General features: G+C 38.6%; 1 protein-coding gene across 4 annotated transcripts in view; it reads left to right on the top strand.

Moving 5' to 3' along the window:
- LOC140482332 (inactive dipeptidyl peptidase 10-like) overlaps positions 1-27693 on the top strand; it is a 1704473-nt gene that overhangs the window by 1059075 nt on the left and 617705 nt on the right. The gene's annotated exons all lie outside the window — the stretch shown is intronic.

The following is a 27693-nucleotide window of genomic DNA, read 5'->3' as shown; positions in this document are numbered from 1 at the left end:
GCAGGTTTGGCAGCATTTGTGGAGCAAAAGCAGAGTCAACATTTTGGAACATTTGTTCAGAACATTTTATTCAGGATCTTCCAACATACAGACAAAAATTGTTGTAACTACACCTAAAAGCTGTGGGCCTCATTTCCACAGTACTCCATCAAATCACTGCAACCTGGGATACTTATCTAATAGATCAATGAATTCCCATCTGGCACTTAAGCTAGACTGATAGTATGCTCAAAGTAACAGCAGGTAATTTTATCTTGGTGACACCGTCATGCCTCTCATCTAGAATTCTTTCTTTTGAATTTGTATTGAGAATTCAAAGAAGTAATATTGAGCTTTTAACATCAGTTTTGAGTCTTCTATTTCCTTATTTCATCTCAGTGGTATTTCATCACCTGGTTCCAGATAGGCTGAAATATATCATCACATAAGATGTGAATATAAAAGAGTTTTTATTTATAATGGATTCTTCCTTTCCTTTGAATGTTCAGCAAAGGAAAAAAATTGTTCACCATCTAGGGTGGTATCATTTCATTCATAATATATAAAATCTTGATTTCCACATCAAATTACGATTATTACATGTGAAGTTACTGATAGAGGGGAGGATGAAAGCACTGGCTTAGTGGCATGCTCACATGTCTAATAGGGACCTAAGTCTATTCCCCTCAAATGTTGAGACTACTTGATGACAGACTTTGCATTTGAATTGGTCCAGGATTGTTACTTCACACACAGTAAGATTCACCTTCATAAGATTAATTTTCAAAATGTCTTTGTGTCTGACATTGGGTCTCCTTGGTGCCGTTCCTGTGTTTAGTTTATTGTGGAGTACTTCCTTTCATGCACAGGAATCATCCATGCACATGGCTGACCCAGCAAAGGTGAGTTCCGATGAATATGCTGTCAGTACCAGGAAGATTGCATCTTACAAGAAGTTCAGTGTTAAGGCTTTTACATGAATCCATAGTAAGCATAAAAAGGAAAAGATAAAGCAACTGGATGTATTCTGTGATGCTGGTCATCCTTCACAGTCGTAGAGAAGTGAAGTAAGAATCACTGCTTGGTAAAGTTTGATCTGTGTTTTGACATAAACTCCTTCCTGTCACTAAAGCCTTTGGTTGCACTGGCCAAGTGCAGCGTTGGTTTTTGTCTGGCTTTGGGCAATTTCATCCACCAAAGTTTGGAAGGACAAGAGCAATTCATACAAATCATCGTCTGCAAATTCTTCAACATTTCATACACACTCCCAATTTGGAAGTACTTCAATGTTCTTTCATTATAACCTTTCACTCTTTCCTGGAAGCCTCCCCTCCCTACATATATCATGTGTGCACTGACATTACATTATTCTTTTAACAGTTCAGGAAGGTAGCTCACTGTCAGCATGCTTGGATGATTTGACAAAGGAAATAAAAGTTGGCTTCGTTGCAGATGCTTACATCCATGAATAACTGAAAACAAAATGATAAGATTCACTGCCAGGACATTTTCAAAAGCATCTCCCAACCTACTATGTCTACTGGGCCTAGAAGGACAAAGCCAATAGTGATTTGGAATGCTGCCATCTACAAGACCCCCTCCAAGTCAGGCATCATTCTGACTTGGGAGTCTGTGCCATTCTTTCACTATCCCAGGGTCAAAAAGCCCGAGGAAGGTGGCTCAACACTTTTATTTTCTGCAAGGACAGTTTGGATGGACAGTAATTGCTAACCTCTCCAGCAACCATTAAAATCCCATAAATGAATGATAAATGTCTAACTACAATAAAGGGAATGTATTTTCTATCAATTTATTGCCTTGTGGTGTTGAAAGAAAAGTGTGAATAATCAAATAGTGCCCAAACATTATGTTTCTAATTGTGTATATGATGACTCTTTTTTTTTTTTGTACACTGACATTTGAACAAACCTGAGTGTGAAATTTAGTCTGTAGCAATTAGATTCAATGGTCCAAGTCCAGAGATGTTGTTTTGTCTCTTTTCCTGCTCCATTTATCAACAGGGTGTTCTTGGCATCAGAGTTCACTCAGTAATTTTTCTTTTCCTTTTGGAAGGAAAGAATTTTTTTTGCTGAGTGTTACCACACCTTCAGTGGTACAGTGAAATGGATAAGTAAAACAGCAGGTGCTATAACTTTAGGAGAAGCCTTTCATTTGTGCTGTGAATGCTCACCCAACCTGGTCTCTTATTAGCGTTCTCCTGGTTTTCCTTTTTGAAGATAGAAAGGGAGTTGTGCTCAACATGTTGGCAACACTCACTTACCAACAAGTCATTAACATGAGCAAAGCAAAAGGCAGATGCTATAAATATATTAAAAAGAGATGGGGAAAAAAATCCTCATAGTCTTGTGCCAAAACTGTTTTATAGTGAGATACTTGTAATTATGATTGAACCCAGGATAATTGGCCATTTTATTCCCACTGCAAATGCATCTGGTCAAGAGTCACCAATATCATCTGGAAGGAGCTTGAACCATGGAAACTAATCATGTCAGCTAAATCTGATAAGCAACAGAGTTTTGCTGAGGAGAAAAGAGAGGAAATTTCATGCTGAAAATATGTGACTATCCTTTGACAAATTTGAAGTATAAGTAGAGGTACTGAGACTCCGTTATGCAATGATGATTTGGAAGTGTCACAGCAGAAAGGCCCTGAGAGTGCTTCCAACATCATGTAGGTATGGACACTTGGTAGACTTCCATAACAAACACTTTCAACATGCAAGTGTGTCAGGTAATTCTGATAGAGATTCTGCATAGGAATTGAAACACTATTGTTACATCTGTATCGAAGTGAGCATGGAATGTTGTTTATTTTGATAAGCAACCTGACTAGTCTGTTCTAGTCCAGGTGATGGTTGACGGTTTTTTCAGAAAATCAGCTATCCTGTAATCCTGCGAGGGTGACAGGTACATCTTCCATGGATCACCTCAGCATGAGAACAGAGTGTATACATGTTGAGAGGTTCACAAAGATCTTAAACACAGTTTTTATTTTCAGGCTGTGTATGTCAGAGGGGACGTTGAATTCCCAGGGTAGCTGTGATCTAAGCTTTCATTGAGCTTGCCATCATAGACTCCAACACTGTGTACTCCTGCAGTCATCAGTGGGCTGACCACTCATTAAGTATTTGAATACAAAGTCTTGTACACATGCATGAAAGAAAAGTCAATAATGACTGGATGTTCTCTGCGGCACTCTTTGCAGATTACTGTCGGTCTTCATGTGTCCAGTAGACCTTTTGTTCTAAACATTTTTTATTCAAGTTATTTTTGTCAAAAATTTAATATTTTCAGTTGATGGCTATATTTGATCCATAACCATAGCTTTGAAAGGAATTGTGCAATACCACTGTATGGCCATTTGTCATGTTTGTATAAAATTTGCTTGTCTACTGGTTTTATAATAACTGTCTAAATAACCCATTTGAAATTAAATGGATAGGACACAACATATATTTTCAACATAGTAAAATTAAAATATACAATTACACTCAAACTTGCCCAATGTTTCTTGACCAGACTTTCCAAATAATTTTTAACCTTGGTGTCTGATATTTAACAATTTATTATTAATACACCTTAAATGGGCAAAAGCCCTTCATCAGGAATGCCTAACCTGCTGTGCTTTTTCAGCACCATTCTAATCTTAACTCTGATCTCCAGCATCTGCAGTACTCACTTACACATACCGAATAACAGAGTTAAGGGATAAAATACAGGAAAAACAAAAAAGTTGTAATTAGCCAGTTCATTTAAGCAGTTTTGAGCAGTAGTTGCTAAACCTTCAAGCAATCTTGGAATAATGAGTTGTTTTCTAGGGCATGGGATTCTATATCTTGAATTATAAAGTTATTAGTCAATGCAAACAGATTCCACAGACTGCAGGAGACTTCTTATGTTATGCAGACTGAAGTTCTTTTCTCACAGCTTTCAGTAATTTGATAACTGGCAAAAAACTACAGAGCAACCAAAAGTCCATCTAGCAGCTTTCACAGCCAATCTCCCTTCTGCCAAAAGAAAAGTCCAAAGCAGTTCAATCTTTGTTTTCTCTTTCTTGTTTTCAACATTCTCTTTGTTTGACTGGCTGGCACTGATGTCTATTTGAACGTTCAAGCAGCTGCCAATTCTCAAGCATAGTCCACATCAAATACCAAAATGTCTGCAGCATTCTTGGAACAATTACCAATCTGCAATTAACTTTCCAGGCCTGTTCCGTTAAACGAATAACAGTTTGTTTGTTTTTTGTTCAAAACTATTGAAACTCCCAAGTTCAACTCTGTTTCAAACCAAAAATGAGAGAAACAAAGTAGCGATGGTCTCAACAGCAAATTAGGATAAATGAGAAAGATCATGTCATCAGTGCTTGCATCTACCTGACTGTAAAAGTTGGGAGGTAATGACCAAAGATGAAAGGGAACACTCAAATTGTGCTACTGAACACTACGTAGCCAATACTTACATTTGAGGACAATCACAGCTTTTTCTGTGTCTATGATCAAAAGACTTTAAATCTCCTGAAACTCAAAGATGACACCACTGTCAAGAATATTAATAGTCATTCTGAAACCTACCTCTTTGTTTGTAGTATGAAAGATTCTTGTGGTCAAGTGTAGGTGATTTATGTTTCTTCTTAGAGAGAAGGCTAAGATGTTCCCAAGGAAAAAGCAAAAGGGATGGCGAATCCAATTTTGGGATTAAATTACAGGCTTTCCTATCAATCCAGAAATACAGCAAATAGAGACGATGACATCTTTATTGTTGTGTAGTTTTCAACTTGCTGTATCAAGGGAGCAATTGCCAACCCAGCACCTTAAACAGGAAAAATACATATTGAATGTTCACTGTACAGACTGCATATGGGAGCTTGTGCCCGTGAGAGAATTCAGGAGGGGAGGAGAGATTAGATGTTATACCTGTTTTGGAGTTGAAGCAGGAAACCTATTAACCTATGTAGATGAAGGCATTTAGCTTAGCACCAGATTGGGAGAAAGCAATCTGTATCTGGTCAAGGCCAGGAAATGAAACAAAAATGGTTAGAAATGAGATTAGTTTCTAATTTTCTGTTGGAATCACTGCTCAGGGATTGTATGTGAAATTTGGACTTGAGTTGTAAACATTCCAAACCTTTCAAGGCAGCTGTGCAAAAGTTTGGAAATTAGTTCCAAGAAAGTATTTGAGCATTTAAGAACTTGAAAAGGAGCTAAAAACTGTCAGGAGTCAAGCCATAGTGAAAATGGAATATTCAGTGAAGAGATTTAGTGATTGTGTGATGACATGCTTTTTGTGGTAAAGTATAAGTAGTTACTTAAGGCAGCATTTATTCATGAATTATAATGAACTTCTATGGAAACCTAAAGAATGCCCATATTGACATGATGTTATGAATACATCTAATGGTCTTTCTTGTATGGAATATGAATTGTACTTTACTGCATATTTTCAAACCTTTAAACTTGTGTTGTATTTAAATAGTTTGGTTTCTTCTATTTCATTTCTTTTTTGCATAATAAACTTTTGTTTTATTTTAAAACAGCAAATCCACAGCATTGCATACTTTTGTTTCAGTGTAAGACCATGATGCCAAAACTAAAAATTAAAGAAATATGATCTGAAAACCAGGTTTCAGTCTGGAGTCTGACTTATTCAGTAACAGCTGGGATTATAACATTCCATTCAGAAAGGGTGGCCAAGATTCAAGATTTCAAGCAAATTATCGTGGCAAATATATTAGTGTCAATTATAACATTCAATGCTAAATTACTAAAATAGAGTCCTCTAATTCTTTTGTTTTACTGAATCGATTCATTTACAAGATAGATAAAGACTTGAAAGAGAAAGGAACAGAAAGAATGCTGATAGGGCTAATTGAAGTATAGTGGAAGAATGCTTGGGTGGAATATGGAGACCTGCATAAATCAGGTCTATTCTATGTAAACACTATATTTACTTTCGCCCAGCTATGTTGAATTTCCAATCAAGAATGGTATATAGTCTATTTCCATTTCTACTTATTGACACAAGTGAAAGCAATTATATAACCAGGATCACAAACACAATTAGGACAATAAAATATTATGGAGGTTGTAAATAATTACAAGTTTCTCATGAAAACATTCACTCTGAAATCAGGAACCAATGATGTTAAACGCAGGTAATATTACAGCTTTACCATACAGATTTGTGTTCAGCAGATACGAAATGCAGTCAGCAGATCTGGAGGTTCAAACTGGGCCAGGTTAACATCCCTGAGGCAGTTAGTGGGTGTTGGGAAAAGTCTAAGCTTCATGCGCCTGCCTCAGAAAATGCCAACTCTAGGGCTGAGATCGTCATTGTCAGGGGGTGAGTGCCAGCTGCATTCAGGTCAGATGAACCTCCAATTGGTTTAGACAAGCAACATCAATTGCCAGATGCAAGAACAAGTTGTTTAAGCAGCCTGACTGGGTACTGTAGGATTTGTCTCAGCTGTAAATAAAAAAGAAAGGCCCTGCACCTCTCACTGTCACACTCGCTTCTTCCCCACATCACATCCACATCATTTGACACTGTTTAAATCATCCCACCTCATGATCTTTCATGCAGCCATGTCCTGGTACACCCCTCTTCCCATCTTTTATGGCAGTTGCATTCCCCATGTAAAGGTTTGGCAATTCCATACCCACTCAACACTGTATCTCATCACAGAATCCCTGCAGTGTGGAAACCGACTCTTGGCTTAACAAGTCCACATCGACCCTCCGAAGAGTAACCCACCCAGACTCCATCTCCTACCACTCTATATTTTACCCCTGACAAATGCAATTAACCTACACATCGTTGAACACAAAGGTAAATTAGCCATGCTAAATTGCCCAAACTCGCACATCTTTGGATTGTGAGTGGAAACCAGAGAAACCCACATAGATACGGGGAGAATGTGCAAACGCCACTCAGACAGTGGCCCGAGGCTGGAATTAAACCCAGGTCCCTGGCTCTGTGAGGCAGCAGTGCTAACCACTGTGCTGCTCCAGCTGCATGGAAGCAATAAATGCTTGGTGCTTCCTCAGAAGTGCAAACATTTCATTAATAACTTTCCACTATAACCCATTTTAGAAAAAAATAGTCACCATTGTCCAATAAAAAACATCAGCAATCTAGACCCTTTAAAGTTTCCCGACCTGAAAGGGCGAGCCATTTGAAAATGTTTCTCATGTTTCAATATTGTGAAATTAACAGATGAGACAACCAAAGCCATTATTCAGGAAGGAGTGCAGCTTTTTAAACAGGATAATGGTTATCGGGCTCTCACTAAGCAGACATTCCGATACTTGCCTAAGAAAGAAGGCAATCATTATGGAGATCGTGGTTCAGGATACCTTTGCTGTGCCATGAAAAACTGGCTCCAACTACTTAACATCAACCATTAAGGATCAGTCAGGGTCAGGAGTGTCGAGGGTGGGCATTTGATTCCAACCGACTTGCAGTCTTACAAAGCTCTGAAAATGAAAGGATTAAGAATGGGATCAGGAATCCTGGAATCAAGATCTGTGCATGATTTTAAAAGCATCCTAACTGAATACAACTCTGTGACAAAATGGCCTATGAATTTTTAACATCTATGCTTGCCAGCAATAGACAACTTTATATGCAAATGTTTCACTCACACAATGATTTTGTTTTAATGGAAGGGGCAGGTAGTAGCATCTGCTTTTATCTACTGTTAAAAATTCAACACTAAATGCATAAAATGTAATATGCAGGCACTCTGATTTTCATGGAGGTCTCTTTTTAAATGTGGGCTGATTTGGGTCATGAACTTTCACCTGGCACTCCTACCCTGGCTGGCTTTATTGTAGAAATAAGGAGGAATTGGTGCAATGACCTCACTGATGATATCACTGTTTATGCTAGTTTAGAAATCAGAATGGGATTTAAATGACAACTGTTATTGCCAATTTCATGTCTATATGCGTCTACTAATAAGATCAGGAAATCCCAACAAATTGGCAGGAGTAGCTGATTCTGCCCATCAAACCTGTGGGCCATATAATTTCTGGCCTCAATTCCATCTTCCTGCCTGCCCCATAATCCTTGACTCATTTGTGAAATAAAATCTTTCTCAGTCAAGCCTTCTCTGCTTCCTATTGGCAAGGAATTCCAAATTACTCTGTCAGAGGAAATACATCATCATCTCCATCTTTAATGGACTCTGTCTGATTTTAAAACTATGGCCGTGAACATTAGGGTCCTCATGATGAAAAGTTCCTCTCATCACCTACCCTGTCAAATCTCCTTCAAGACACTGCGTATCTCAATATCACTTCTCAAAAATCTAAATATCAATGATTATAGGCCCAACCTCCTCATCTTTCCTTCAGGACAAACTTTCATTCTAGGATTCTGCCCAGTGAATGTTGACTGTTGAACAAGCGTATTCACAAAGCTAAACACAGAAACAGCCATTCCAAATTCATATTCCACCCCCTTGGAATAAAGGATAACATTTCATATGTCTTTCTAATTATTTTCTGTACCTGCTTGCTAATTAAACATAGAAATGTAGAAACATATGAGCAGGAGGAGGCCTTTCGGCCCTTTTGAGCCTGCTCTGCCATTCATCATAATCATGGTTTATCATCCAACTCAACAGCCTAATCCTGTTTTCTCCCTGTAATCTTTGATGGCATCCATCCCAAGTGCTATACCTAGCTGCCTCTTCAATACAGTCAATGTTTTGGCATCAACTACTTCCTGTGGTAATGAATTCCACAGCTCACCACTCTTTGGGTGAAGAAATGCCTCCTCATCTCTGTCCCAAATGGTCCACCCCAAATCTTCAGATTGTGATCCCTGATTCTAGACATACCCACCCATGGGAACATTCTCTCTGTATCTACACTGTCTCGTCCTGATCCCTTCCTCACTCATCTGAACTCCAATGAAGATAATCCTAACCTAGTTAAAAATCACATAACCGCAGGTTATAGTACAACAGGTTTAATTGTTAAAAGCAATTCAACACTATATCATAAAATGTAATGTTAACAAACAATCAAGGTATACATTGAAAAATTATACATTGAAAAATACCTTGATTGTTTGTTAATATTACATTTTATACATTTAGTGTTGAATTGCTTTTAACAATTAAACCTTTTCGACTATCACCTGGTATTGTGATTTTTAACTTTGTTTACCCCAGTCCAACACTGGCATCTCCAAATCAATCCTAACCTAGTCAATCTCTCCTCATACATCAGTCCCGTCGTCTCTGGAATCAGCCTGGTTAACCATTGCTGCACTCTGTCAAGACCATCCTTCCTCAGAAAAGGAGACCCCCAAAACTGCATACAGTATTCTAGGTGCGGCCTCACCAAGGCCCTGTATAACTGCAACAACATATCCCTGCTCCTGTACTTGAAACCTCTGGCAATGAAGGACAATATACCATTTGCCTTTTTTACCAATTGCTGCACCTGGATGCTTACCTTCAGCAACTGGTGCACAAGGACACCCAGATCCCACTGCACACTCTCCTCTCTTAATTTACAGCCATCTAATTATTGTGATGCAATTACAAGGGTCCCCAGATCACACTATAGTGTGCTATTCTGTAATCTCAATCCATTTAAAAATTATTCTTTTTATATTATTTCTGTCAAAGGGCCATCCTCAAATTTCTTTGCAGTATAGTCCAATGGCCAGTCTTTTCCCTTAGCCTATCGTATCCCTTTGTCAAATCTCTTTCCTCCTCACAACTTTCTTTCTTACCTATCTTATTATCTTTAGCAAATTTGGCTGCAATAGTCAGTCCCTTGTCCAAATCATTGATATACATCATAAATAGTGAGGCTCCAGCACTAATCCCTGCAACACATCATTACTTACAGTTTACCAACCCGAAAATAATCCAATTATCCTGACTCTATTTCCTGTTAGTTGCCAAGTCCTCTATCTATGCCACTATAATAAAATCAAACCTTGCAGATGCTAGAAATATAAAATTAAAAACAAAACAAGGTGCTGGAAAAACTCAGTCGGTTTCGGTTTGCAAGGAAGAATCATTTAGGGCTCAACTTTCTTGTTTTCAGCACTTTATGCATTTCTACAAGAATGTATCCAGATCATTGAAAGAATCCTATCCTATTGCAAGTGAATATATATTTCTTTTCATATTAATTCCAAAACAAAGACAAATTAACTAAGATATAAATTGAAAATTCAAGTTTGAATATAAGTATCGAAGACTAGTTCTTTGTTGTAAGCATTCCTATTTTCAACAATAATGCTCAAACATCAAGCTAATAGGGTGTGTGAATAAAATTTATTGCAAGGTGAAAACATTTTGATTAGTTTAATTAGACTATGGAGCTTGTCATATTGTTAGACTAAAACAAAGCAATAATCTTGTGTACCAGAGGTTTAATTCACCAGGGGCTAGGCTTTGTTTGAAACTAAACATAATACCTCTTCACAGTATTCTTTGGATTTCAGTAGTTATATTGGAAGATCGATTTGTTAAATAGGAAATTGTATGTTATTTCTTCGTGGAGTAGTTTACATAACTTGTAAAATTGCTTTAATATGACTGAATGATCTTAAGTTTATAGAAGAAAGTAGATACCTGGTAAAAAGCTAAGCTTTCATACATCGAGTTTTTATACTTCGGGTTGCATGTATGATTAATGAAAATTGGATAGAGTGATAAATGGGTCAGTCACTTTGTTCATACTTAATGAGCATATACCTTATCCAAGTCAAAGAATGTGTTCACAGTTCCCTTGTTAAGTGTTTTTCAACCAAATATGAGCAAAAGTTACACTATATTGCATTTTTAAGTTTTTTAAAATATTATTGTATAACTTTTTATTCACAATCTCAACCATGACAAAGTACAAAGCTTTTGCTGCTTTCTTGTTTCAATCACATTTTCAGCAACCAAACACAGTTGAGGACATACGGAGCAAAACTTCTAATCATCGAAGATCATCTACATTCATGCATTTGCTATTTATATGGCGGTTTTAATTCATTTGTTTAATCTGGAATTACCTGGGTTTGGGACTGAAGATCAGGCAGACAAGTAGCATACTAAAAGTCAAGGATCTAGACTTTCTGGAAAGATACCACGTTGTTGCTCAAATCAAGTTGGGAGCATATAATTGTTCTAGATCTCATTCTTGTTATTAATAAGTTCAAAACAACTGCTATAACTCCAAAAAGGGAGTGAGAAAAACCATTGGTATTTATGTTACAGTTGCAGAGAAATTTCCAAAGTCTCTATGATTGTACTCATTACCCATTATGTTTCAAAGAACTCTCAAGCAGCAAACATGCAGCAGTCTAACTATATAGCCCTCTGATTCACTTAACAACAGTTCAATCTTATTTTATCTCTTTGAGTGCTGGAATCTCAGATGTAAATACGTTTGGAATGAATGGATTCCAAGCTTCAATTATTGAAAAAATAGAGTGTTAGAATTTTCAAGGTAGAAAGATGACAGTCTTCTAATTTTTATAAATTATAAATTGATCTGAAGCATGTTTAGTGCCTGGGAAGTATCAGCAGGAAGTCACAAGCGAATATTATTTGCTCATTGAAAGTCGAATAACACTGAAGCCCCAAGATGGCTGTTGCTACGGCTCGTGTAGTATAATGCTGACGCACGATGTCTAAAACAAAATATGGATAGTCAACGTTATGATCTGTATAAGAAACATTTAAAGAGTTTTGTTGTGATATGAATGCATTTTTTTTCAATAAACAGTGCAATTGTTAACACTAGCAACAGAAGTGAAGTTTTCAAAATTTTGAAGCCAAGTCCCAACCTACCTAATTAGAATTTTAACAGTCTGAAGCCTGTCACTCAATAAAATTCACTTCAGGAAGATGGATTTCTTCATTTTAATACCATTTTCATTGTTAGCCAGTTTTCCTGACACTCAGAAATTCTGGCTGGTACAAAGAGGTAAAAAGAGTGTACTTAAGTGCATTTAAGCACCGCATGTGAGACAAAAAGATCATGAGCATTTTACTCACTCCCTTTGATTAATGTCTCCTCAGTTTCTGAGATTCCCAAAACCAGCAACCCAACCCATTATGATTTAGAACATAGAACAGTACAGCGCAGAACAGGCCCTTCGGCCCTCTGTTGCGTCGACCTGTGAACTATTCTCAGCTCGTCCCTCTACAGTATCCCATTTCTAAACTTTCAAGATCTCAGATTTTTCCTACAATCATCACCTCACCAATAGCCTTCAAATTTCCACTTTTGAGATTTTTGATTCCTGGTTATTTTCCTTTCTGGCAGGCAGTTAGCTTGGAGAATGAAAAACAGCTTCCCTTTCTTCATGGCCCTGTGTAGATATCAGGTCGACATAGGCAATAGTCTTTTAAAAAAAAATTATTTATAGGCTGAGGGCATAACTGGCTAGACCAGTATTTATTGCCTATCTAATTGGCCAGAGGACAATTGCTATAGGTCTGAAGTCACATGTCAGCCAGACCAGGTAAGGATGGCAGATAATGGAGTTGTTGTCATCATTAGAACTTGTAATCCCAGAATTTTATTCAATTGAAATTCTCCCATCTGCCCAGGTGAGATTTGAACCTGTATCCCTAGAGCATACTTGGGTCTCTGGATTATCAGTCCAGTGATAACACCACTAGACCAAGGGGTGGTCTTCAGTACTCAGTAGGGTGCCCATCCTGCTTTGACTTGGTGGTTTCCTACATCCTGAAGAACATTGTTATTCCCAGACCCTGGCAAAGGTTCCCCAAATTGTCACAGTTCCAAACAATGTATCTCAAATCAATAAACTCCCAGGTGATAGAGATTAACTTTTATCTCTCCAGCATTCAGGCTCTCTGCCTGTATTCCTGATGAAGGGCTTTTGCCCAAAACGTCAATTTTACTGCTCCTTGGATGCTGCCTGAACTGCTGTGCTTTTCTAGCACCACTCTAATCTAGACTCTGGTTTCCAACGTCTGCAGTCATTGTTTTTACCTACCTGATAGAGATTAACTGGCTCCCCTTCTTTATTCACCCATCCCCTCAGTTGGTCACGATAATTTTAATTTGAAAACAAATACTTTCTCTTTTTTGCCATACTTAAATGAACAAATGTTCTAAAAAGAACTGTTTGAACCAGGCTTTCTTGAGTTAACAAGGAGCAAAACAAAAGCAAAACTTATTGGGAAAATCTCAGCAGATCCAGTAACATCCTTGGGGAGAATGCAGAATTAATGATTTGGGTTCAGCGACTCCTCTTCAGAATGGAATGAAAAATTAATTAACAATTAATAATTATACAGCACATATACGCACATAGATTAGACACGAGGTAAGCATAAACTGACAGAAGCTTTTCTGAAAAAAAATAAGGAGCAGTCTTTGAAGTTTTCACAAAGGAGAGGGTAGTTAAATGTCATGGCTATTGCAGTGGAGGGTACTGATAACATTGACATTGGTGATTGAATAGTTAGTTTCAAGATTTTTCTTTTTGCAGCTTGGTTGAAATTCTGTTCCTCTGATTCTTTTCAACCGTGACAAAATTTCAAAATTCATGGTGAGGGCGAGTCCGTTCGATGACTGACTGGTTTCCTTTGGTCTGCCTTTCCACCTTGCTGGCTGCTAGCACACAACACATAGGTGACTAGGGCATAGCTCTTCAACTATAACTTTCAACACACATTAGCACTCAAACACACAGACATATGTATCTTAATCTGCTGGCACTGGTAAGCCGTCGCCCCGGCGCACATGAGAAGTGTTGAAACTGAGTTTTTAACTTCTGCCTCATGTATTCTTAAGAAGGAAACCCACAAAATATGTTGGCAGTTTGAAATGTAATCCACAGGGAGTATCTTCCTGTTGAACAGGGGGTTGTTCACCCTTCGTTAGCTTTGCAATCACAAGAGATAACTGTATGTTTTGACTTGCCCCTTCCCCCTTTGAAAAGATACTGTTTGCATCACAGCGTGTGGCATTCTGTGATGAAACTGAAAATAGTCTTCTGAGGAGGAGGAAGGTTAGGTACAAGCATACCATCAGACCATCTTCAGTGGTTTCACAGCCACTCTGAGTCATCACCTCAGTTACTACTTTTCCAAAGGTGCCAGGTTATCTCCTCTGTGGGTACAAAGATCTGGACTATGTGCCTCACCCCGACAAGTTATTTCCTGTTTCCTTGAGTTGTGTGCCATGTGGTCCTGCAATTGAAAATGAGGTGTATCAGTGAGTGTGGTGCAGCTCGATTGACGTGGTTTTCATTTTTGAACAGTGGGCAATGTAATGTGCATGCTGTGAGATGTCAATGTGAATCTTGCACTAGTACAAAATGTGTAAAGGTGAGGTAAAGTATGTCAATGTTAGGTTTCAGTCATAATTGGTAGAGATTATTTGTTGCTGAGTGATGGCAATCAGTGGGAAATTACATTTGGAGATGCAGTTACTGACCTAGACTAATCATGTGAACTTTGTTTTCCACTGCATCAAAATCCTAGGAGCGATGAGGCTGCTATTTATAGTCATCGCTATCTGTCCTTATTACCTTCTGAGAGTTATAGAGCCTTCTGCCCCCTTGCAGATGGATAACATCTCCATACAACTGCCCTCTTTAACCAAGGCCTTTTGTGCAGTGATAGAGCAACTTGGAATTCCAATTTGTGCATTCTGTACCGTAATTCAGCATTCAATGAGCTCACAATCTTTTCTGCAACCAATTTTAGCACCTGAACCAAATTAGTGCTAGTCTCTCATGATTTTACACCTCTGCTGATGCGTGGAACCACTCATCAACACATTTCAGGTTGGCTGCACTCCAAAATCATTGTGCTGCCTGTTCATTTAAAAGTTTACAGGCTGCCTGCATTTAAAGCAACAAGCATGGCTTAATCACGCATCACAATCCCTGCACCCACTTTGGTTCTTATCGAATTTTGCAGCCAATATGTCTAAACAAAGCCACAGATGATTACATTTCATGTTTCCTTCTATATGAAATATTGAGCGGTGCTTTACATTCTAGCTATCTAATCTTTATTATTGGTGCACAAAAGAGATTACTTCAAGCTCAGAGTGATTTTAAATAGCTTTGTCACAAAGGGAAGATTTAGGTCTATATCCTGTCATTGTAAGGGTATTTTAGAAATTAATTTACATGGGAAGTATAATTGGTGATAAGTCTTAAAGAATGAGAGGAAGAAGATAATGCTGAATATGGTTGCTACCTCATCATTGTTTTGTCTTAACACATTAGTGTAAAGCCCTTTAAAGTGTCAAAAATTGCTTTTAGGGGTGAAGATGCTATGGATTTTGAAAATTTCACCTTATTGTCAAGACATTGAAAACTCTATCAACTGAACTCACTTTAGGGATTCTGTCCTTGCTGCAGCAAAAATAGGCTCAGTTTGAATTCCGCACTGAATTCAAATGGCTCTGCTCAGTTTGAGTGCCACCGTTCCTTTCTCCCTATCAACAAAAATATACCTGTCAGAGCTGACTAATCTGGATCCAGCTCCCACCATAACTCCCAAGTAATCCAGGCCTTATTGTTCATATGTGCACTTTCCAGTAGATCATTGGCTAGTGATCCATAATGGGAAAGCTGTCTGATTTAACTTGTCAAACTGAAAGTCACTGAGGCCAATGATATAATTTTGTTATGATTAGATTCTTAAATGCAAGGCAGGGTCAGAGGTGGGCAGGTCCACAATCATGCATCTATGGCTGCTGATCCGTTCAGTGCCACAATCAGCCACTGATGGCAATGGATGTGTTGGTCTGGGCCACGACTCAGACAGCGATACTGGATTCTCTTCAGAAAGTAGAGACACCCTCCCCAAACCCCATCAATCATGGCTGTCAGGCCACAACTGTAGCCACTGGCTACACTGTGGATATGATGCCTTGCCACAATCACAGCCAGGCAGCCGTAGTGTTTCTAAGTCTCTAAACTATTGGACTTTGCTCCGTGTAGAAGTGCCTCTCTTTCTTTATCCAAACTTGGCAACTTGTGCTTTAGTCACTGATGCTGCTGATTTGTCAAGGCTGGTGGCCTCCCTGACATTGGTAGGTTTCATCTTTTTTAAAATGTCAATTTGTGTATGCCTGGAAAACGCAATGAGTATCAGCACCCAGAACTGGTTAGTTCTGGATCCTGGACTAAAAATCAGGCCCCAGCTAACTACACAGGCCAGAACTCAAACCCAAGACCTCTCTATTCCATATAGCTCAGGACATGTTGGCCAAAGCTCTCATACAATATAAGACTAGTGAGCTATTGTGAGCTGTGTCATTTTATCCAAAATATAATTACTTCTGACTTGTCAGTACAATTGATGGGAACAAATTACAAAGTCCAGACCATAAAGATAATTTTTATTTTATCATTGTTGGGCTTCAAAGTCAATTACATTTTCAAATGCACTAAATACAAACTGTTGATCTGCACAATAAGTCATTTTCAAAATTTATGTTATTTCCATTTAAAGAAAAGCAGACTGGATTCAAAACTATAAGCGCTAATATCTTGATCAGCGTAATTGCTTTTAGGATACAAACAAATTGTGTGTCACTGTCTCTTGGTACATGTGGTGAAAAGTATGTAGACCTGCTGATTCAAACCATGTGTAAAGGTTTTCCATTTTCATGATAGCAATCCATCTGAAATGTCAAACTCCCACGACAAGTAAATGTTCATTTTCTCTCTTGCTTGTTTTGACATGGAACTCATTCTTTTACATGTGGCCCACTCAACTTTGAGCCATTAGCATCAAAAACGTTTTGTGCTGTCAAAGCTGATCTATTATTTATCTAAATGTTTGGATTTAATGTATGGTTTTTCAACAACATAGTAATTGAAATTGCGCTTCATGGCTGAAAGAGATGAAAAACTTTGAATTCAAGTTTAGTAAAGAAACGACATGTTGATTCTCTGACGTACCAAACTGTAAACAGGTCTAAGTTACCATGCTGTCTTAATGAATTTTAGACAAGATATCACTGAGCTACGGCTGCACCTGATAATGCAGAAAAATCCAACTGTCCATAAAAGCTTGGATTATTCCATATTAAAAGAAAAAAATCAACCAGATACACTTGTACTGGAGAACTTGAATGTGCAATCATAATTTTTCAAATAAATTATTTTGCAAAATATAGAATTATGCAGCACAGAAGGATGTTATTCAGCCTATTTCATCTTTGATAGAGCTATTCAATGAATCCCATTCACTTTCCTTTCTCTGTATGTCCATCTTTTTTTCTCAATCAGGTATTTATCTAATTCCCTTTTGCATATCACTACAGTATTCGGTCTGCTTCCACTATCCTTTTAAGCAGTGCATGTTCTTTCAAATTCATGAAATAAGAAGGAATGGAAGGATAATGGAGGAAGTGTAAAAGGAAATAGACAACTTCTAAACTTTCAAAAGAAAGAACTATCGTGGGAGATGGGAAATGTCAAATTGTGATAGAGAATCGAGTAACCAAAAATAAGTTACTCAATGCAAAGTCAGAGGTTGAAGCCATTTGACCATTTAGGTAATGAAAAGAGCAATGCTTTATCAGTTTCAATAAAATGTATGGAGTGACAAGAGTTTGCAAAGTGTAGAGAAAGATTGCAGCCTAGAAGTGAGAGGAGGACAACATACTGGATCAGGTGATTTTTATTCTATCCTATTTAAGGTATAATGGAGCTGTTAGAAGAGATTGAGCAGGTTTAAAAAAAACACAGTGAGAAGAAATGTGTTCACATAATGATACTCCATTCAGATTACATTGACTCCTGGGGCAGAGTGTGTCATGGTTATAGTATGTCTCAACAATGTCGATGGGGAATACCACACAAATATATCTGGCATTATCACTTTTTATCTGGGGAATTGACCTATGTCTGCTAGCAGCACTGGAAGCAACTGTTTCCCCCTACAGTTTGTTAACAAACTTGAAAGGAATGAGAAGGAAAATCAGTCTCAGTATTTCGTGGGAATCTATTTCCAATGTAAATTTTTGCTACCAGGTACTGAATTCAAAATCTGCCATCATGGTGCCAGAATTTCCTTATACTTCATTAAATAGCCAGAAGTGGTATTCTATGATAAATCCATTACTGTGAATTCATTATCATTCAATTTAAGTTGAAACATTGATATTAGGATGCTGTAAAAGCTAGGCACAATATTGAATAGATTTATTTTCATAAAAATGACCAAATGAGTTCCTTTTATTATTCATTTGTGAGATGTTGGCATCACTGGCTCTCCAGCATTTATTGCCCATCCATAGTTGCCCTTCTTAAACCGCTGCTATCCACCTGCTCTGGGTTGACTCACAATGCCATTAGGGAATTCCAGGATTTTGACCCAGTGACAGTAAAGGAACAGTGACAAATTTCAAAGTCAGGATGGTCAGGGACTTGGAGAGGAACTTGAAAGTGGTGGTGTTCACATGTATCTGCTGCCCTTGTCCTTCTAGATGGAAGTGGTCGTGGGTTTGGAAAGTGCTGTCTGATGATCTTCTGCAGTGAATTTCTGCAGTGCATCTTGTAGAAAGTATACACTGTTGCTACTGGGTGTCGGTGGTGGAAGGAGTGGATGCTATTGGATTTAGTAACGATCAAGCAGACTTGATGTCAAGCTTTTTGAGTGTTGTTGGGGCTGCACTCATTGAGGCAAGTGGGGAATATTCCAACACACTCCTGACTTGTCCCTTGTAGATAGGCCTTGGGAGACAACATGGTTTTGTGAAGGGTAGGCCATGCCTCACAAACTTTATCGAGTTCTTTGAGAAGGTGGCCAAACAGGTGGATGAGGGTAAAGCGGTTGATGTTGTGTATATGGATTTCAGTAAGGCATTTGATAAGGTTCCCCATGGTAGGCTCTTGCACAAGCTATGGAGAGACGGAATTGAGGGTGATTTAGTGGAGTGGATCAGAAATTGGCAAGCTGAAAGAAGACAGAGGGTGGTGGTTGATGGGAAATGTTCATTCTGGAGTTCAGTTACTAGTGTGTACTGCAAAGATCTGTTTTGGGTCCACTGATGTTTGACATTTTTATAAATGACCTGGATGAGGGCTTAGAAGAATGGGTTAGTAAATTTGTGGATGACACTAAGGCCAGTACAGTGCCAAAGGATGTTGTAGGTTACAGAGGGACATAGATAAGCTGCAGAACTGGGCTGAGAGATAGCACATGGAGTTTAATGCAGGAAAATGTGAGGTGATTCACTTCTTGGAAGGAATAACAGGAATGCAGAGTACTGGGCAAATGGTAAGATTATTGGTAGTGTAGTTGAGCAGAGAGATCTTGATGCTTATGCACATTGATCCCCCAAAGTTGCCACCCAGGTTGATAGGGCTGTTAAGAAGGCATACAGTATGTTAGCTTTTATTAGTAGTGAGATCGAGTTTCGGAACCATGAGGTCATGCTGCAGCTGTACAAAACTCTGATGTAGCTGCACTTGGAGTATTGCATGCAATTCTGGTCACTACATTATAGGAAGGATATGGAAGCTTTGAAAAGGGTTCAGAGGAGATTTACCAGGATGTTACCTCGTATGGAGGGAAGGTCTTATGACGAAAGGTTGAGGGACTTGAAGGTGTTTTCGTTAGAGAGAAGGTTGAGAGGTGACTTAATTGAAACACAAAATCAAGAGGTTAGATCAAGTGGACATTGAGAGCCTTTTTCCTAGGATGATGATGGCTAGCATGCGGGGACATAGCTTCAACTTGAGGGCTGATAGATATAGGACAGATGTCAGAGGTGATTTCTTTACTCCGAGAGTAGTAGGGGTATAGAATGCACTGCCTGCAACAGTTGTAGTCTCTCCAACTTTATGGGCATTTAAGTGGTCATTGGGGAAGCATATGGACAAGAATGGAATAGTTTAGGTTAGATGGGCTTCAGATTGGTTTCACAGGGTGGCACAACATTGAGGGCTTTACTGCACTGTAATGGTCTATGTTCTATGAGTGTTACTTGCCGCGGTATTCCTATCCTCTGATCTTCTCTTGTAGCCACTGTGTTTATGTGGTGAGTCTAGTTGATTTTCGGATCAACAATAAACCCCAGGATATTGATGATGGAAAATTCAATGATGGTAACACCATTCAATGGCAATGAGTGGTGGTTAGATTGTCTGTCTATTATTGGTGATGGTAAGAGCCTGGCATTTGTGTGGTGCAAAAGTTACTTGCCACTTACCAGCCCAAGTTTGGATATTGAAATACATAATTTTAGTTGTTATTAATAGATTTTAACTTTCACATTCCTGAGTTGTGCCTTGTAGATGGTGGACAGGCTTTGGAGAGTTAGGAGGTGTGTTAGCCACCACAGTATTCCCAGCTTCTGACCTGATCTTGTAGCCATGATGTGGAGATGCCGGTGTTGGACTGGGGTGAACAAAGTTAAAACTTACATAACACCAGGTTATAGTCCAACTGGTTTATTTGGAAATGCAAGCTTTCTGAGCACTGCTCCTTTGTCAGGTAGTTAGTCCACTATTTCAGCTACTTATCGCCTCTCATGGAGGCTATTTCTAAGGTACCTTGATGTTATATAAAAGTTATAGAAGTGGTTATCAATATAGCACACCATACTGCTATGTGTAAGAACTGTTCAATATTAATGCATTTTAAGAAATCTTACTAATGATATTTAATGATTGTGTCATTCAAAGTTATTACTTCTGTACTCTGTTCGACTAAACATGCATCAGGAGATGCCTACAATCTCTATTTTCCAGTTATAGTGCAAGTTACCAAATGGATCTGGATGAATTTTATCCCAGAAAGTTACTTGTCTCTTTGGATTTAGCAATATTCTGCTCTGTGTGCATAATTTATGGAACTGTGATGGTTGAGTGATTAAGAAAGGTTCAGAGTAAAGAAACAGCCACTACAAAATGACATTTTTAACTACAGAAAATGATAAACATTATGGGTTTTGATCCCTTCTGGGGAGCCAGCCAGCTGCCTTCATTAGATGCATTATTTCTTTCCACACACTTTCCACTAAATCTCATCCATCTCTCATGAGATTCATGCTTTTAATGGCCAAAATTGCATAATCAACACAAAACATAATTGCTGTCGGACATTACATGGCAATTGTCGGTTCTATTAATTTTTTGCACCATTTTCTCAGGAACAGTTTGTGAATTGTTGTTTCCTGATATTTTGACATGAAGGTCATATCTTTTTTCTAACCTATTTTGTCAAGTGCAGAAGAGGGAAGTTCAGTGACTAATAGGGATGCATCTAGTCCTAATTGAACTAACTTTTGCATGCATCTGATGAATGATACGAGGTATTCAATCTGAAAAGAAAGACAAATTATTCCCAAGGATCCAAATGAACTTTTTTTCTTCTCTGAGCATTGCCTTTTTTTCTACAAGCTTTCAACAACAGCATCTTTGCTACCATCTGTAAGTTTAGATGAGATGCCTCATTAGTACTGACAGTCACCTTCACAGTGTTGCTCATGGAGGTGCAATTTACCAACAGAGTGGTTCATCAAAGCAGCTTCAGCATTGTTCAGCTCAAGTCACGGACATGATGTAAGGACCATGCCAAAGATCTTTCACGTAATGGACAGCTCTGCTATTAGAGAGGTAACTACATTTGTTGATCTTATAATGTGCAATTTATTTTAAGGTACTAGTTTTATGATGATAAATGCAAATTTATCTTGCAAAATGCCACAAGAAAACATAGTTTACAGTGTAGAAATATGTATTTAATCTATCAGCTGTATCTGCATATCATACAGTGTATAATGTCAAATATACCCTTTATTATTTGAGATCTCACAGTTAGAAGGTGGTGTACACAAATTCCATTCAAGAGACTTGGATGAAGCTTGCTGGAGTGGGTGAAATGGTAGGGGTACCAGACAAATTGGGTGGGAGGCCACGGGACTGACTCCTGGCAGTGGAAGCTCTGTCCTGTGTGAGGTTTGCAGCATGAAGGGACTGACATGGAAGAGTTTCCTGCTGACAAGAAGTCAATTAGGCTTGTTAACAACATCCTTAAATTCACTGAGACTAATTGTATTGGTGGATCATGTATTAAACAAATTTTGCATGGGAGTCCTCTGCCTCCATATATCTATCCAAGAGACAAAAAAAACTGAAGTTGCTGGAATCCAAAGTAAACAAACAGGAGGCTGGAGGAACACAGCAAGCCAGGCAGCTGCAGAAAGTGGAGAAGTTGATGTTTCGAGTGAGAGAGGGTTACACCCAAAATGTTGACTTCTGCACCTCTTGATGTGGCCTGGCTTGCTGTGTTCTTCCAGCCTCCTGCTTGTCTACTTTCCATAAATCTATCCAGCAGGCTTGCCAATGGCCGCCTTGGGTTGGGGGTATGATGACCTCCCATTGACTGGCAATTTGTATTTGATCAAGTGATCTGATTTCAGGAAGAGGGATCTGCTGGAAGCCACCTGTGCTTCTGATTCTCCAGTCCCCTTCTCCGTAGTGACGATCTCATTGCAATCACCATCCTGCTCCACTCACCTCTCTCCAGGAATTCATTGTTGATCCTTCATGAAAGGCAGTCAAAACCACCACTTCTGCTGGGCCTGCCAGTACTGGAGAACAGTCAGCCTCTGATTGACTTGCAGCTCTTGGGAGTAGAATTCCCCATAATAAGGGACTTTGGCAAATAGGTAGCCAGATGCTGCATCGCTTATATGTTAATTGCATTCAACCTTCTGGTGAAAGGTAACGGGAATACCCAACTTGTTCTAACCAAAGGGCAGCATGCCCATTGCCAGCACTAAACTTCATCCTTGATCAGATAATCTAGGTTGACATATCAATGCAATCACGTCGGGGCGCTGTTGGAGATGCTGGCTTTCAGACCTGTTGCTGAACCAAGGTCCTGTCTATTCTCTCAAGTAGATATAAAAGATTTTCTTGCATTATCCAAGAATATCGGGCATTCTAATCTGTGTCTCAGCATATGTATATTTTAGCTAAAACTTCATTTAAAAACAATTGCTACACATCTAAAACACCCGATTATGAAGAGAGCCTTTGGAAAAGTCAAGAGAGTTGCTATGTAAATAAAGCTTATCTTTACCAATCAAATTAGGATTTTAAATGCATTTAAAGTTCCCTTCTGTCCTTTTGAAGCTATTTCAAATCTGCATATTTTGAAAATTAAGGAAAACTCATATTATTTGGAGCATCTCCAAATCATATTGTTTGGTTTGCTTTAGTAATCAGTCATTGTTTACACGTGCAATTCTCTGGTTTCCAAATGAAGAAGCATTGATGATGAATTCCAATTTATTGCAAGTTGTATCCTGAATGAAGAATATCTGTTTAAAATAAAACTCCTGGATTTTAATGCGTTATGTTAAGTGCAGTTCACATTTCTAAATAATAAATTTCTATGTTTGAATTCTAAAATATTTCCTACTGGAAGTTTTTTTTGCTTTTGTCATAGTTTTATTTTAAAACATAATTTTTGTATTTTTGTAATTATACATTTGTCATTAACTGTTCAGTTAAAACACTGAGTAGGTCTGTGTGCAAGAATATGGTCTCACACTGCTTCAGTTTAAAGTAAGATGAGAGAATCTGGTGATTACTTGAAGACAGCCTCTAGGGATAGTTTATTAATGTATCAAAATGTTGTACTACAGTGCTGTGGGATGCAGCTTCTTTGTTACTGTTCTCTGCATACCAAGTTTCTGATTGCAAGCAAATTATCTGTAACATACAAGGCGCTATTCCCAGGAGGAAAGAGAGAAACTTCAAAGTTAACTTGGATTGCTTAGAGGCACCATTTAGCAAACAGAAAAAAAGAACAGCCCTGGTAAAGGATTGACAGCAAAAAGTCTGCCTACCTTTAATAAAGTGCGCTCCATTTAGCCTCAAATAATGAGTTACAAATCATTCCACTTAATTAATTCACCTCGCCCTATCCAAGATTTCTGCAATACTTAAGATCAATCAGTACTCTACAAAGAAACATAACTTGCCTCAATGTACAATTTTTAAAAATTATTTTTATAAAACCTAACATCTCAAATCTTTTTGACAGCAACAACATTGCTGTGGATCTGGTATAGCATGTCAGCCAGACCAGGTAAGGATGGCAATTTTCCTTTCCAAAAGGGTATTAGTGAACCAGAAATAGAAAATACTGCGAACTCAAATGAATGAAAGGCTTTTGGGAGTAAAGTTTGGTCAATCTCTTAACAAGTTAAGGTCATAATTGGTTATTCAATTGGCACCACACAAACATTTATTGCTTCCACCACCAATACTCATTCACAATGGTGTATACCATCTACAAGATTTATTGCAAACATTTACCAAGCCTCCCGAGAAAGGACCCCCCAAATGCATGACCTCTATCACCAATAAGAACATGTGCAACAAATACATGGGAACACCTACAAATCACTTGCTATCCTGGCTTGGAAACATCCGATCCCAGTGTTGCTGGGTCTAAATATTGGAATTTCCTTCATACTGGGTGTACCTATAGTAAATAGACTGCAGCAGTTCCTGAAGGCAACTCACCACCATTTTACCAAGGGCAATTTTATTAGGGCGGTATGGTGGCTCAGTGGTTAGCACTGCTACCTCACAGCACTAGGGACCCGGGTTTGATTCCAGTCTCAGGCGACTGTGCAAACTCCACACAGACATTCTCCCCATGTCTGCCTGGGTTTCCTCCGACAATCCAGAATTCTGCAGGTAGATGAATTGGTCATGCTAAATTTCCCATAGTGTTCAGGGATGTGTAGGTTAGGTGCATTAGTCATGGTAAATATAGGATAATAGGGTGTGTGAATGGATTACTCTTCGGAGGGTCAATGTGGACTTGTTGGGCCAAAGAGCCTGTTTCCACACTGCAGGGATTCTGTGGTTCTATGAACTATGAGTGGCAATAAATGTTTGCCCTGCCAGCAACTCCCCAATCCAGTGAATGAATTTTTAAAAAGCACTCTGCCAATGCATTCAAGCCTGGTTCAATGAAAAGCACAAGAAGGTATGACAGGAGCAGAAGGCATATCTGAAAATGAGACCTGGTTAATCTGCTGAAGCTCCAAAATAGGATTACATATGAGTCCATTGGCATAACAGTAAGTGATATCTGGAGCTAAGCAATTCTACAATCAAGGTTTCAGACCTGAGCTATCCCTTCTTGCCATATCCAGTCATGAATGATGGTGGACAACTAAATAACTTACTGGAAGGGGAGGATCCATAAATATCATCATCCTCAATGCTGGAGAAACCTGGCACATCAGTGCAAAAGATAAAGCTGAAGTTTCTGAAACAATCCTCAGCCACAAGCGCCAAGTAAATAATCCATCTCTGCTTCCTCTCAAGTTGCCATATCATTCTTAAGCCTTTTTTTTCATTCCATTCACTGAGATAGCACCTTCAATCACTACCATGAAGAAGGGCAAAGGGATAAATACTCCCACTTACAAGCTTCCTCTCTAAGTTATTCACCATCCTGATTTGAAAGCCTGTCAATGTTCCTTTGGTTTTGCTGGGTATAAATCCTAGAACCCCCACACTGATGTTTTTGTGTGAGTACGTACACCGAATGGTCAATAGCAGTTCATGACACAGCATATCACCATCTTCTCAAGGCCAAAAAAGACCAATAAATGCTGGACTAGACTGCACATATACATCTCATGAATGACTTTTCAAAATTTATTTCATCTGCTCATTCTGTATACACCTGCCCACAATAAACTGCATCTGCCAATAATCTGTCCAGTTCTAATACATCTACACATGTATGTTCACATGTTCACAGACATAGGAATTAGAAACAAATCATCATCTCCATCCTGCTCCACCATTCAATACAAGAAAGAAAGTACTGTGAAGGAAATATAAGAAAATAGAGTGGATGCTGGAAATCTGAAACAAACACCAAAAATACGGGAGAAATTCAACAGGCATGGAAGCACCTGGGGAGAGGGAAACAGAATTAATGTTTTGAGTCCAGAATAACCCTTGTTGATAACTGGAATTCTGAAGAAAGATCATACCAGACCCAAACGCTAACTGTGTTTCTCATTCTACAGATGCTGCCCAACCTTCTGAGTTTCTCCAGCATTTTCTGTGTTTGGCTTAGGGCATCCCTCTCTGTGGTGCACTAACAAACAGAATCATCCTTTGACTTTTGCAGTGTTACTGTCATTCCTAAAAATTTTGCATAGAACTATAGAGATTGAGAGCAGGAGTAGGCCATCCAGAACTTTTAACCTGCTCCGCCATTCAATATAATTCTCTATCACAAAGCCATTTTCTGCTTTCTCCCCATACTCCTTGTTGCCTTTAAAAATATCAAAATTTATCTCTCTCATTTCTTGAATATGTTCAGTGACTTGGCCTCAAAAACCTTCTGTGGTAGTGAATTTCTCAGGTTCACACTTTGTGTGAAGAATTCTTCCTTCACCTCAGCCTTAAATGGCCAACCCTCTATCCTGGGACAGTGACTCCTGGTTCTGGACACCCCGACCAGGGAAACCAGCCTCTCTACATTTATTCTGTCTAACCCTGTTAGAATTTTATATGTTTCAATGAATAGAAACTAGTTGGTGCAATCTCTCCTCGTAGGAAAATCAAGGTGTGTGTGCCATCAGCCTAGTGAAGCTTTGCTGTAAACTCTGAGGCAAATATATCCTTTGTTCGGTGAGGAGACCAAAACTGCATGCAGTAGACTAGATGTTTTTTTTACCAAGATCCTGTATAACTGCAGTAAGACTTACCTACTTCCAAACTCAAATCTTCATGCAATGAAAACCAACATACAATTTGTCCTAACTGTTTGTTGCACTTTCCTGTCTATTTTCATTGACTAGTCTACCTTTGTATATCCAGTTAAAAATCACACAACACCAGGTTATAGTCCAACAGGTTTAATTGGAAGTACACTAGCTTTCGGAGCGTCATTCCTTCATCAGGTGGTAGTGGAGGGCTCAATCCTAACACACAGATTTTATAGCAAAGATTTACAATGTGATGTAACTGAAATTATACATTGAAAAATTGATTGAGCCCTCCACTACCATCTGATGAAGGAGCGACGCTCCAAAAGCTAGTGTGCTTCCAATTAAACCTGTTGGACTATAACCTGGTGTTGTGTGACTTTTAACTTTGTATACCCCAGTCCAGCACCAGCATCTCCAAATCATTTGTATATCCATGTTTTCCAACATGTCACCATTTAAATAATACATTGTCTTTCTGTTTCTCACACCGATATGTATAATCACACAATTAGCCATACTTCACTGCATCTGCTGCCTGTTTTCCCAGTCACTCAACTTATCTCAGTCACCTTAAAGTGTCCTTGCATTCTCTTCACAATTCACAATCCTGCCCAGTTTTGTGTCATCAGTAAATTTGGTTCCCTTAGCCAGGTCATAGATCATGAATAGCTGACATTAAAGCATTTATTCTTGGAATACCTCGTTAGTCACTGTCTATCACCTGGAAAAAGAACCATTTATTCCCATTGACTGTTTCCTGTTTATCAACCAATTCTCAAGTCATACCAATGTGTTTGATTTGCCCACTAATCTCTTATGTGGGATCTAAGTAAAAGCTTTCTGAAAATCCAAATGCACCACATCTATTGGTTCTCCCTTATCACTTTTACTTGTCACATGTTAAAATAAACTCTAAGCATGATATGGCTTTAATGAACTCATGCTACCATGTCCAA

The sequence above is a fragment of the Chiloscyllium punctatum genome, chromosome 10, assembly GCF_047496795.1.
Source record: "Chiloscyllium punctatum isolate Juve2018m chromosome 10, sChiPun1.3, whole genome shotgun sequence".
NCBI classification, from domain to species: Eukaryota; Metazoa; Chordata; class Chondrichthyes; order Orectolobiformes; family Hemiscylliidae; genus Chiloscyllium; species Chiloscyllium punctatum.
This window is presented reverse-complemented; position numbering and strand designations above follow the sequence as displayed.